This window comes from Oncorhynchus nerka, linkage group LG20, assembly GCF_034236695.1.
Source record: "Oncorhynchus nerka isolate Pitt River linkage group LG20, Oner_Uvic_2.0, whole genome shotgun sequence".
NCBI classification, from domain to species: Eukaryota; Metazoa; Chordata; class Actinopteri; order Salmoniformes; family Salmonidae; genus Oncorhynchus; species Oncorhynchus nerka.
Window position 1 is genome coordinate 95,689,253 of NC_088415.1, and position 12,463 is coordinate 95,701,715.

The following is a 12,463-nucleotide window of genomic DNA, read 5'->3' on the forward strand; positions in this document are numbered from 1 at the left end:
CCACTCTGTAGGAAGGGACACCACTCTGTAGGAAGGGACACCACTCTGTAGGAAGGGACACCACTCTGTGGAAAGGGACACCACTCTGTGGGAAGGGACACCACTCTGTGGGAAGGGACACCACTCTGTGGGAAGGGACACCACTCTGTAGGAAGGGACACCACTCTGTGGGAAGAGACACCACTCTGTAGGAAGGGACACCACTCTGTGGGAAGGGACACCACTCTGTAGAAAACCTCCCCGTCTGTCTCGAAGGATGGAGGCAGCTTCAGTACGACCAGCAACGCACGCACACACACACACACACACACACACACACACACACACACACACACACACACACACACACACACACACACACACACACACACACACTAACCCTGCCCCCCTCTCTCTGTCAGGTGGGAGGTCTGGGAGTGAAGGACTACTCTGGCCGTCAGCCCAACCATGAACAGCTCAGTGCTGTGGTCTGTACGAGTGACCCTAAACCAGGCTTCTCCTTCGTACTGGAGAACTTCGCTGAGCTGCTGGATGACAGCTTCTTACAGAACCTCACCACGCGCATCTGTGAAGGTACACACACACACACACACACGCGCACATACACACACACACACACACACACACACACACACACACACATGCACATACACACACACGCACGCACACACACACACACACACACACACACACACACACACACACACACACACACACACACGCACATGCACATGCACATACACACACACACACACACACACACACACGCACACACACACGCACACGCACACGCACACACACACACACACACACACACGCACATACACACACACACGCACGCACACACACACACACACACACACACACACACGCACGCACACACACACACACACACACACACACGCACATATACACACACACACACACACGCACGCACACACACACACACACACACACGCACGCACGCACACACACACACACACACATTTAAGTGAACCCCTTGGTTCTGATACAGACTCTAACATTACTTCGGTGCAAATCGTTGACTTGAAAATGTTCTAATTCATTTGTGTTTCTCTATTTCCTTCCATAGATAAGAAGTGTCCTAACTACAAATGTCCCAGTAAGTCCACTGCTTGTTACCATGTGGTTCATCTCTGTCCTCATCTCTCTTCTTGGATGTTGTTGTTTCTCCTGTCGTGTCTCTCCTCCAGTCTCATTGTCTTCAAACATGTACATGGGTTAGGATCAGGGTCTGTCTGTATATTCTTCTTCTTCTTGGATGTTGTTGTTTCTCCTGTCTCCTCCAGTCTCGTTCTCAGGGGACACAGACATCGTGTTGTCATAGGGTATTGTCTTCATGTTGTTTCTCCTGTTGTTTCTGTCCTCCAGTCTCGTTCTCAGGGGACACAGACATCGTGTTGTCTTAGGGTATTGTCTTCATGTTGTTTCTCCTGTTGTTTCTGTCCTCCAGTCTCGTTCTCAGGGGACACAGACATCGTGTTGTCTTAGGGTATTGTCTTCATGTTGTTTCTCCTGTTGTTTCTGTCCTCCAGTCTCGTTCTCAGGGGACACAGACATCGTGTTGTCTTAGGGTATTGTCTTCATGTTGTTTCTCCTGTTGTTTCTGTCCTCCAGTCTCCTTCTCAGGGGACACAGACATCGTGTTGATGATGGACAGTTCAGCCAGTGTGGGACAGAGGAACTTTGACTCCAGCAAGACCTTCGTTAAGCGTCTGGCTGAGCGCTTCCTGTCTGCCGAGAGGTCCGGCCGTGCTGCCGTGCGTGTCGCCGTGGGCCAGTACAGCCGTGAACGCCGCATGGAGGCGGAGCTGACCTCTAACCTCACCCTGCTGACGCGTAAGATCGATGCCGCCACCTTCCAGAATGACGGTACCGACGTTACCAAGGCGATGGCCTTCGCCATGGAGCAATTCAAGACATCAGGGGGCGGGAAGAGGAAGCTGGTGCTGTTCTCTGACGGGAGGTCACAGGGCGTTACCGAGGCGATGCTGGAGAAGCGCGTACGGCTGGTGTCAGAGGCGGGAGTGGAGCTGTACGTTATCACCGTGGGCAACCAGGTGAGCGAGGCCAACCTGCGCTCACTGGTCAGCAGGGGGAGGAGTTACGACGTCACCTACGCCCAGCGCCACCTGTTCCGCGTCCCAGACTACCCATCTCTGCTGCGTGGCGTGTTCTACCAGACCGTGTCCCGCAGGGTCTCCCAGGCCTGAGTGCAGGGGTCAGGGCTGGGACCACATGCTTTAGAGTTTAGTCTCCCTCATTATGAATGTCCATTCGTACTTCGTCGCTAATTTACGATCACTGTGTTTTAGTTGTGTTTTTATGTCTGATAATGACAGAAGACGATTGTGTGTCAAACTGTGTAAGAGATTGTGTTACACTGTGTTCATGTGCTCTCTGAATTATCAGGACCATCCAACCGGGAAACTCCTGAAAAACTCCCGTAACAGAAACTAGTTTCAGATGTCTAAAACAGTTTGTTATGAGCTTCTAAGTTGTAACATCTCCCAGTCAGACTGTTCCCAGTTCCATAATTCCAAGCAGCACATGAACACAGCATTAAACAGGAAGGTTACTGTAAAATAATGTTTTTTTTGTGTTTTTTTTTTAACAAACTTATTTTATGTTGTTTGTAGATCAGAGACAGAACAGGATATGACATCACTCCATATGTTTTAAACATCAAAGTTAAACATTAAACATCCTCTCTATAGACAACCTGGTCAAAATGAAGATACTGAACAGCTGGACACAGACTGTTAACGTATGTGTGTGTTTAGGGGAATGGTCTCTAATGTCCAGTATATCATGTAGCATTTTTCTCTATAAACAGTTTGTCTGTGTTCACTTGTTTAGATGATGACAGACACACACACACATACACACACAACCACACACACACTCCTCTCTGTATCAGCCTCATTAACCCTTGAAGGCTACCAACCGTAAACTTTGTTTTGGATGGATTATTCAGTCCTTCAACGTTCCAGGTAACAGATGTGTGTGTTGTCAGCAGGGAATTCCCTCTATGTAATAAATCATTAATCCTCGGTGCTATCGTTCAAAGCAAGTGTCTCAGTGTCAGATTACCTCTGTAGCAGTAGACTTCTACATGTAAAACTGATGTCTTGATCTGAAAGAAAACATTTTATTTGGACCAAGCGAGCTGCTTCATTAAATGCCGCGTCACCCCCCAATAAATGTTTCTGTAGTGTCTGTTTTCTGTATGTCCTACACACACACACACACAGACACACACACACACACACACAGACACACACACACACACACACATACACACACACAACACACACAACACAACACACATCTCCCTTCTGTCATTGACACTTCTCTCTTCTGTCCTTCAGATATACACACCTCTCTTCTTTCTCATTGGCCTAAAAAATATATAGGTATTTTGACCTCAAGGGGCCTTCTGGGTTAAAGGGTGACTGCATATCCTGTTTAGGCCTCGTTTTTAAGAAATGCTAGCGGCCATGACTGAAGGCAAACGTGAGTAGTCATGTGGGTTTGTCTTTACCATTCAATCTCACAAACAAGGGCAGTAGTGAGTACATCAAGGTAAGCTAAGCTAGCTTTGCTATGGCGAGAAATATGTTTTGGAGTTGAGTTCTCCCCTTCTGACGGCCATCTCAAGATGGTCAGCTAATTCAGTTCTATGTGTAGGCTAAAGCCTGTGCTGGCCTTGCTTAGCCAAGCTGTCAGCAGCTAGCTAGCATAGTTTGGTGATAACTGCAGCTGGCTATCCTATTTATCAAATAAAATAAAATAGTATTCGTCACAACAGTGAAATGCTTACTTACAAGTCCTTAACCAACAATGCATGTTTAAGAACCCCCCCCCCCCCCAAAAAAGTATGAGATAAGAAAAACAAATAATTAAAGAGCAGCAGTAAATAACAATAGCAGAGCTATATACAGGGTTTACCAGTACAGAGTCAATGTGGAGACTATATACAGGGGGTACCGATACAGAGTCAATGTGGAGACTATATACAGGGGGTACCAATACAGAGTCAATGTGGAGACTATATACAGGGGGTACCGATACAGAGTCAATGTGGAGACTATATACAGGGGGTACCGATACAGAGTCAATGTGGAGACTATATACAGGGGGTACCGATACAGAGTCAATGTGGAGACTATATACAGGGGGTACCGGTACAGAGTCAATGCGGAGGCTATATACAGGGTGTACTGGTACAGAGTCAATGTGGAGGCTATATACAGTGATTACGGATACAGAGTCAATGTGCGGGGGCACCGGTGTTGAGGTAATTATGTACATGTATGTAGAGTTATTAAAGTTGCTATGCATAGATAATAAACAGAGTAGAAGCAACGTAAAAGAGGGGGGGACAATCCAAATAGTCTGGGTAGCCATTTGATTAGCTGTTCAGGAGTCTTATGGCTTGGGGGCAGAAGCTGTTTAGAAGCCTCTTGGATCTAGACTTGGCGCTCCGGTACCACTTGAAAAAGAGCCGGATGCCTGGTCAGGACCCGGAGAAGGCGACTGGAAAAGCTGCTGTTACCGTCAATACTACTCGCCAACATGCAATCATTGGACAATAAATTAGACGAGGTACGATCACGAAAATCCTACATCAAAACTGTAATATCGTATGTTTCACAGAATCGTGGCTGAATGACGACATGGATATTCAGCTAGCGGGATACACGCTGCACCGCCAGGATAGAATACTCCGGTAAGAGCAGGGGGTGTGGTCTGTGCATATTTGTAAACAACAGCTGGTGCAAGAAATCTAAGGAAGTCTCTAAATTTTGATTGCCTGAAGTAGAGTATACTGTGATAAATTCCAGGCCACACTATTTGCCTAGAGAGTTTTCAGCCTTTTCGTGGCTGTTTATTTACCACCACAGACAGATGCTGGCACTAAGACCCCACTCAGTCAGCTGTATAAGGAAATAAGCAAACAGGAAACCACTCACCCAGAGGCGGCACTCCTAGGCCCCGGAGACTTTAATGCAGGGAAACTTAAATCAGTTCTTCCAAATCTCTATCAACATGTTAAATGTGCAACCAGAGGGGAAACAATTCTAGATCACCTGTACTCCACACACAGAGACGCGTACAAAGCTCTCCCTCGCCCCCCACTTGGTAAATCTGACCATAACTCTATCCTCCTGATTCCTTCATACAAGCAAAAATTAAAGCAGGAAGCACCAGTGACTCGGTCTACAAAAAAGTGGTCAGATGAAGCAGATGCTAAGCTACAGGACTGTTTTGATATCACAGACTGGAATATGTTCTGGGATTCTTGAGGAGTACATCACATCAGTCACTGGCTTTATCAATAAGTGCATCGAGGACGTCCTCCTCACAGTGACTGTACGTACATACCCCAACCAGAAGCCATGGATTACAGGCAGCCTTCGCACTGAACTAAAGGGTAGAGCTGCCGCTTTCAAGGTGTGGGAATCTAATACAGGGCTAAGATTGAATCATACTACACCGGCTCCGACGCTCGTCTTATGTGGCAGGGCTTGTAAACTATTACAGACTACAAAGGGAAGCACAGCCGCGAACTGCCCAGTGACCCGAGCATACCAGATGAGCTATATCACTCCTATGCACGCTTCAAGGCAAGCAACACTGAGGAATGTATGAGAGCATCAGCTGTTCCGGGCGACTGTGTGATCACGCTCTCCGTAGCCGACGTGGGTAAGACGTTTAAACAGGTTAACATACACAAGGCTGCGGGGCCAGATGGACTACCAGGACGTGTGCTCCGGGCATGTGCTGACCAACTAGCAGGTGTCTTCACTGACATTTTCAACATGGCCCTGATTGAGTCCGTAATACCAACATGTTTCAAGCAGACCACCATAGTCCCTGTGCCTAAGAACACAAAGGCATCCCTCAAAGTAACCAATACTAAGGAGATGATTGTGGACTACAGGAAAAGGAAGACTGAGCACGCCCCCATTCTCATCGATGGGGCTGTAGTGGAGCAGGTTGAGAGCTTCAAGTTCCTTGGTGTCCACATCAACAACAAACTAGAATGGTCCAAACACACCAAGACAGTCGTGAAGAGGGCACAACAAAGCCTATTCCCCCTCAGGAAATTAAAAGATTTGGTGTGGGTCCTGAGATCCTCAAAAGGTTCTACAGCTGCAACATCGATAGCATCCTGACTGGTTGCATCACTGCCTGGTACGGCAATTGCTCGGCCTCTGACCGCAAGGCACTACAGAGGGTAGTGCGTACGGCCCAGTACATCATGGGACTAAGTTGCCTGCCATCCAGGACTTCTACACCAGGCGGTGTCAGAGGAAGGCCCTACAAATTGTCTAAGACCCCAGCCACCCTAGACTGTTCTCTCTACTTCTTTCAGTTGAAAGTGTCAGTGTTCCTCAAGGTTCCGTTTTAGGACCACTATTGTTTTCACTATATATTTTACTTCTTGGTGATGTCATTCGGAAACATAATGTGTGGACTATGTGCACCATGTGGACGACACACAGCTGAAAATTTCGAATAAACATGGTGAAGCCCCAAAATTGCCTACCCTGGAAGCCTGTATTTCAGACGTAAGGAAGTGGATGGCGGCAAATGTTTTAGTTTTAAACTCAGACAATACAGAGATACTAGTTATAGGTCCCAAAAAACAAAGAGCTCTTCTGTGAATTAATCTTTGTGGTTGTACAGTCGTCTCAAATAAAACCGTGAAGTAACTCAGTGTTACTCAGTGTGGACCCTGATCTCTCTTTTGATGAACATATCAAGAATGTTTACTTCTAGATTAGACTACTGCAATGCTCTACTCTCTGGATACCCGGATAAAGCACTAAATAAACTTCAGTTTCAGCTAAACACGGCTGCTAGAATCCTGACTAGATCCAAAACAAATGTGATCATATCCAAACACACCAGAGTGCTCGCCTCTCTACACTGGCTTCCTGTCAAGGCTAGTGCTAATTTCAAGGTTTTATACTGCTAACCTACAAAGCATTACATGGGCTTTACATGGGGTAAATACCTACATGTTCGCTACGGTCACAAGACGCAGGACTATAATTTTTAAGCAAACAGCTGGATGCAGGGCTTTCTCTTATAGAGCTCCATTTTTATGGATTGGTCTGCCTGTCTGTGTGAGAGATGCAGACTCGGTCTCGACCAATAAGTCTTTTTTGAAGACTCATCTCTTATGTAGGTCCTATGATTGAGTGTAGTCTGGCGCAGGGGTGTGGAGGTGAACGGAATGTCACTTGAGCGACAAACCGCCCTTGCTCTCTCTGCCTCAGAGTCAGAGTCAGGACAGGCTGAGTGGTCAGGCAGGCTCAGAGTCAGGACAGGCAGAGTGGTCAGGCAGGCTCAGAGTCAGGACAGGCAGAGTGGTCAGGCAGGCTCAGAGTCAGGACAGGCAGAGTGTTCAAGCAGGCTCAGAGTCAGGAGAGGCAGAGTGGTCAGGCAGGCTCAGAGTCAGGACAGGCAGAGTGGTCAGGCAGGCTCAGAGTCAGGACAGGCAGAGTGGTCAGCCAGGCTAAGAGTCAGGACAGGCAGAGTGGTCAGGCAGGCTCAGAGTCAGGACAGGCAGAGTGGTCAGTCAGGCTAAGAGTAAGGACAGGCAGAGTGGTCAGGCAGGCTAAGAGTCAGGAAAGGCAGAGTGGTCAGGCAGGCTCAGAGTCAGGACAAGCAGAGTGGTCAGGCAGGCTCAGAGTCAGGACAGGCAGAGTGGTCAGGCAGGCTCAGAGTCAGGACAGGCAGAGTGGTCAGGCTCAGAGTCAGGACAGGCAGAGTGGTCAGGCTCAGAGTCAGGACAGGCAGAGTGGTCAGGCAGGCTAAGAGTCAGGAGAGGCAGAGTGGTCAGGCAGGTTCAGAGTCAGGACAGGCAGAGTGGTCAGGCAGGCTCAGAGTCAGGACAGGCAGAGTGGTCAGGCAGGCTCAGAGTCAGGACAGGCAGAGTGGTCAGGCTCAGAGTCAGGACAGGCTGGGTGGTCAGGCAGGCTAAGAGTAAGGACATGCAGAGTGGTCAGGCTCAGAGTCAGGACAGGCAGAGTGGTCAGGCAGGCTCAGAGTCAGGACAGGCAGAGTGGTCAGGCAGGCTCAGAGTCAGGACAGGCAGAGTGGTCAGGCAGGCTCAGAGTCAGGACAGGCAGAGTGGTCAGGCAGGCTATGAGTCAGGACAGGCAGAGTGGTCAGGCAGGCTCAGAATCAGGACAGGCAGAGTGGTCAGGCAGGCTCAGAGTCAGGACAGGCAGAGTGTTCAGGCAGGCTCAGAGTCAGGACAGGCAGAGTGGTCAGGCAGGCTCAGAGTCAGGACAGGCAGAGTGGTCAGGCAGGCTAAGAGTAAGGACAGGCAGAGTGGTCAGGCAGGCTAAGAGTCAGGACAGGCAGAGTGGTCAGGCAGGCTCAGAGTCAGGACAAGCAGAGTGGTCAGGCAGGCTCAGAGTCAGGACAGGCAGAGTGGTCAGGTAGGCTCAGAGTCAGGACAGTCAGAGTGGTCAGGCAGGCTAAGAGTCAGGGCAGGCAGAGTGGTCAGGCAGGCTCAGAGTCAGGACAGGCAGAGCTGTCAGGCTCAGAGTCAGGACAGGCAGAGTGGTCAGGCAGGCTCAGAGTCAGGACAGGCAGAGTGGTCAGGCAGGCTCAGAGTCAGGACAGGCAGAGTGGTCAGGCAGGCTCAGAGTCAGGACAGGCAGAGTGGTCAGGCAGGCTCAGAGTCAGGACAGGCAGAGTGGTCAGGCAGGCTATGAGTCAGGACAGGCAGAGTGGTCAGGCAGGCTCAGAATCAGGACAGGCAGAGTGGTCAGGCAGGCTCAGAGTCAGGACAGGCAGAGTGTTCAGGCAGGCTCAGAGTCAGGACAGGCAGAGTGGTCAGGCAGGCTCAGAGTCAGGACAGGCAGAGTGGTCAGGCAGGCTAAGAGTAAGGACAGGCAGAGTGGTCAGGCAGGCTAAGAGTCAGGACAGGCAGAGTGGTCAGGCAGGCTCAGAGTCAGGACAAGCAGAGTGGTCAGGCAGGCTCAGAGTCAGGACAGGCAGAGTGGTCAGGCAGGCTCAGAGTCAGGACAGTCAGAGTGGTCAGGCAGGCTAAGAGTCAGGGCAGGCAGAGTGGTCAGGCAGGCTCAGAGTCAGGACAGGCAGAGCTGTCAGGCTCAGAGTCAGGACAGGCAGAGTGGTCAGGCAGGCTCAGAGTCAGGACAGGCAGAGTGGTCAGGCAGGCTCAGAGTCAGGACAGGCAGAGTGGTCAGGCAGGCTCAGAGTCAGGACAGGCAGAGTGGTCAGGCAGGCTCAGAGTCAGGACAGGCAGAGTGGTCAAGCTCAGAGTCTGGACAGGCAAAGTGGTCAGGCAGGCTCAGAGTCAGGACAGGCAGAGTGGTCAGGCAGGCTAAGAGTCAGGACAGGCAGAGTGGTCAGGCAGGCTCAGAGTCAGGACAGGCAGAGCTGTCAGGCTCAGAGTCAGGACAGGCAGAGTGGTCAGGCAGGCTCAGAGTCAGGACAGGCAGAGTGGTCAGGCAGGCTAAGAGTAAGGACAGGCAGAGTGGTCAGGCAGGCTAAGAGTCAGGACAGGCAGAGTGGTCAGGCAGGCTCAGAGTCAGGACAAGCAGAGTGGTCAGGCAGGCTCAGAGTCAGGACAGGCAGAGTGGTCAGGCAGGCTCAGAGTCAGGACAGTCAGAGTGGTCAGGCAGGCTAAGAGTCAGGGCAGGCAGAGTGGTCAGGCAGGCTCAGAGTCAGGACAGGCAGAGCTGTCAGGCTCAGAGTCAGGACAGGCAGAGTGGTCAGGCAGGCTCAGAGTCAGGACAGGCAGAGTGGTCAGGCAGGCTCAGAGTCAGGACAGGCAGAGTGGTCAGGCAGGCTCAGAGTCAGGACAGGCAGAGTGGTCAGGCAGGCTCAGAGTCAGGACAGGCAGAGTGGTCAAGCTCAGAGTCTGGACAGGCAAAGTGGTCAGGCAGGCTCAGAGTCAGGACAGGCAGAGTGGTCAGGCAGGCTAAGAGTCAGGACAGGCAGAGTGGTCAGGCAGGCTCAGAGTCAGGACAGGCAGAGCTGTCAGGCTCAGAGTCAGGACAGGCAGAGTGGTCAGGCAGGCTCAGAGTCAGGACAGGCAGAGTGGTCAGGCAGGCTCAGAGTCAGGACAAGCAGAGTGGTCAGGCAGGCTCAGAGTCAGGACAGGCAGAGTGGTCAGGCAGGCTCAGTCAGGACAGGCAGAGTGGTCAGGCAGGCTAAGAGTCAGGACAGGCAGAGTGGTCAGGCAGGCTCAGAGTCAGGACAGGCAGAGCTGTCAGTCTCAGAGTCAGGACTCGCAGAGTATTCAGGCAGGCTCAGAGTCAGGACAGGCAGAGTGGTCAGGCAGGCTAAGAGTAAGGACAGGCAGAGTGGTCAGGCTCAGAGTCAGGACAGGCAGAGTGGTCAGGCAGGCTCAGAATCAGGACAGGCAGAGTGTTCAGGAAGGCTAAGAGTCAGGACAGGCAGAGTGGTCAGGCAGGCTCAGAGTCAGGACAGGCAGAGTGGTCAGGCTCAGAGTCAGGACAGGCAGAGTGGTCAGGCAGGCTCAGAGTCAGGACAGGCAGAGTGGTCAGGCAGGCTCAGAGTCAGGACAGGCAGAGTGGTCAGGCAGGCTCAGAGTCAGGACAGGCAGAGTGGTCAGGCAGGCTCAGAGTCAGGACAGGCAGAGTGGTCAGGCAGGCTATGAGTCAGGACAGGCAGAGTGGTCAGGCAGGCTCAGAATCAGGACAGGCAGAGTGGTCAGGCAGGCTCAGAGTCAGGACAGGCAGAGTGTTCAGGCAGGCTCAGAGTCAGGACAGGCAGAGTGGTCAGGCAGGCTCAGAGTCAGGACAGGCAGAGTGGTCAGTCAGGCTAAGAGTAAGGACAGGCAGAGTGGTCAGGCAGGCTAAGAGTCAGGAAAGGCAGAGTGGTCAGGCAGGCTCAGAGTCAGGACAAGCAGAGTGGTCAGGCAGGCTCAGAGTCAGGGCAGGCAGAGTGGTCAGGCAGGCTCAGAGTCAGGACAGGCAGAGTGGTCAGGCAGGCTCAGAGTCAGGACAGGCAGAGCTGTCAGGCTCAGAGTCAGGACAGGCAGAGTGGTCAGGCAGGCTCAGAGTAAGGACAGGCAGAGTGGTCAGGCAGGCTCAGAGTCAGGACAGGCAGAGTGGTCAGGCAGGCTCAGAGTCAGGACAGGCAGAGTGGTCAGGCAGGCTAAGAGTCAGGACAGGCAGAGTGGTCAGGCAGGCTCAGAGTCAGGACAGGCAGAGTGGTCAGGCTCAGAGTCTGGACAGGCAGAGTGGTCAGGCAGGCTTAGAGTCAGGACAGGCAGAGTGGTCAGGCAGGCTAAGAGTCAGGACAGGCAGAGTGGTCAGGCAGGCTCAGAGTCAGGACAGGCAGAGTGGTCAGGCAGGCTCAGAGTCAGGACAAGCAGAGTGGTCAGGCAGGCTCAGAGTCAGGACAGGCAGAGTGGTCAGGCAGGCTCAGAGTCAGGACAGGCAGAGTGGTCAGGCAGGCTAAGAGTCAGGACAGGCAGAGTGGTCAGGCAGGCTCAGAGTCAGGACAGGCAGAGCTGTCAGTCTCAGAGTCAGGACAGGCAGAGTGGTCAGGCAGGCTCAGAGTCTGGACAGGCAGAGTGGTCAGGCAGGCTCAGAGTCAGGACAGGCAGAGTGGTCAGGCAGGCTCAGAGTCAGGACAGGCAGAGTGGTCATGCAGGCTCAGAGTCAGGACAGGCAGAGTGGTCAGGCAGGCTCAGAATCAGGACAGGCAGAGTGGTCAGGCTCAGAGTCTGGACAGGCAGAGTGGTCAGGCAGGCTCAGAGTCAGGACAGGCAGAGTGGTCAGGCAGGCTAAGAGTCAGGACAGGCAGAGTGGTCAGGCAGGCTCAGAGTCAGGACAGGCAGAGCTGTCAGGCTCAGAGTCAGGACAGGCAGAGTGGTCAGGCAGGCTCAGAGTCAGGACAGGCAGAGTGGTCAGGCAGGCTCAGAGTCAGGACAGGCAGAGTGGTCAGGCAGGCTCAGAGTCAGGACAGGCAGAGTGGTCAGGCAGGCTAAGAGTCAGGACAGGCAGAGTGGTCAGGCAGGCTCAGAGTCAGGAAAGGCAGAGTGGTCAGGCTCAGAGTCAGGACAGGCAGAGTGGTCAGGCAGGCTCAGAGTCAGGACAGGCAGAGCTGTCAGGCAGGCTAAGAGTCAGGACAGGCAGAGTGGTCAGGCAGGCTCAGAGTCAGGACAGGCAGAGCTGTCAGTCTCAGAGTCAGGACAGGCAGAGTATTCAGGCAGGCTCAGAGTCAGGACAGGCAGAGTGGTCAGGCAGGCTAAGAGTAAGGACAGGCAGAGTGGTCAGGCTCAGAGTCAGGACAGGCAGAGTGGTCAGGCAGGCTCAGAATCAGGACAGGCAGAGTGTTCAGGAAGGCTAAGAGTCAGGACAGGCAGAGTGGTCAGGCAGGCTCAGAGTCAGGACAGGCAGAGTGGTCAGGCTCAGAG

At 52.3% G+C, this 12,463-nt stretch overlaps 1 pseudogene; it reads left to right on the plus strand.

The window, feature by feature from the left end:
• The window catches only part of LOC115127804 (collagen alpha-1(VI) chain-like), a 91,151-nt pseudogene extending 87,926 nt beyond the window's left edge, over nt 1–3,225 (plus strand).
• Nucleotides 3,226–12,463: the final 9,238 nt, after the last annotated feature.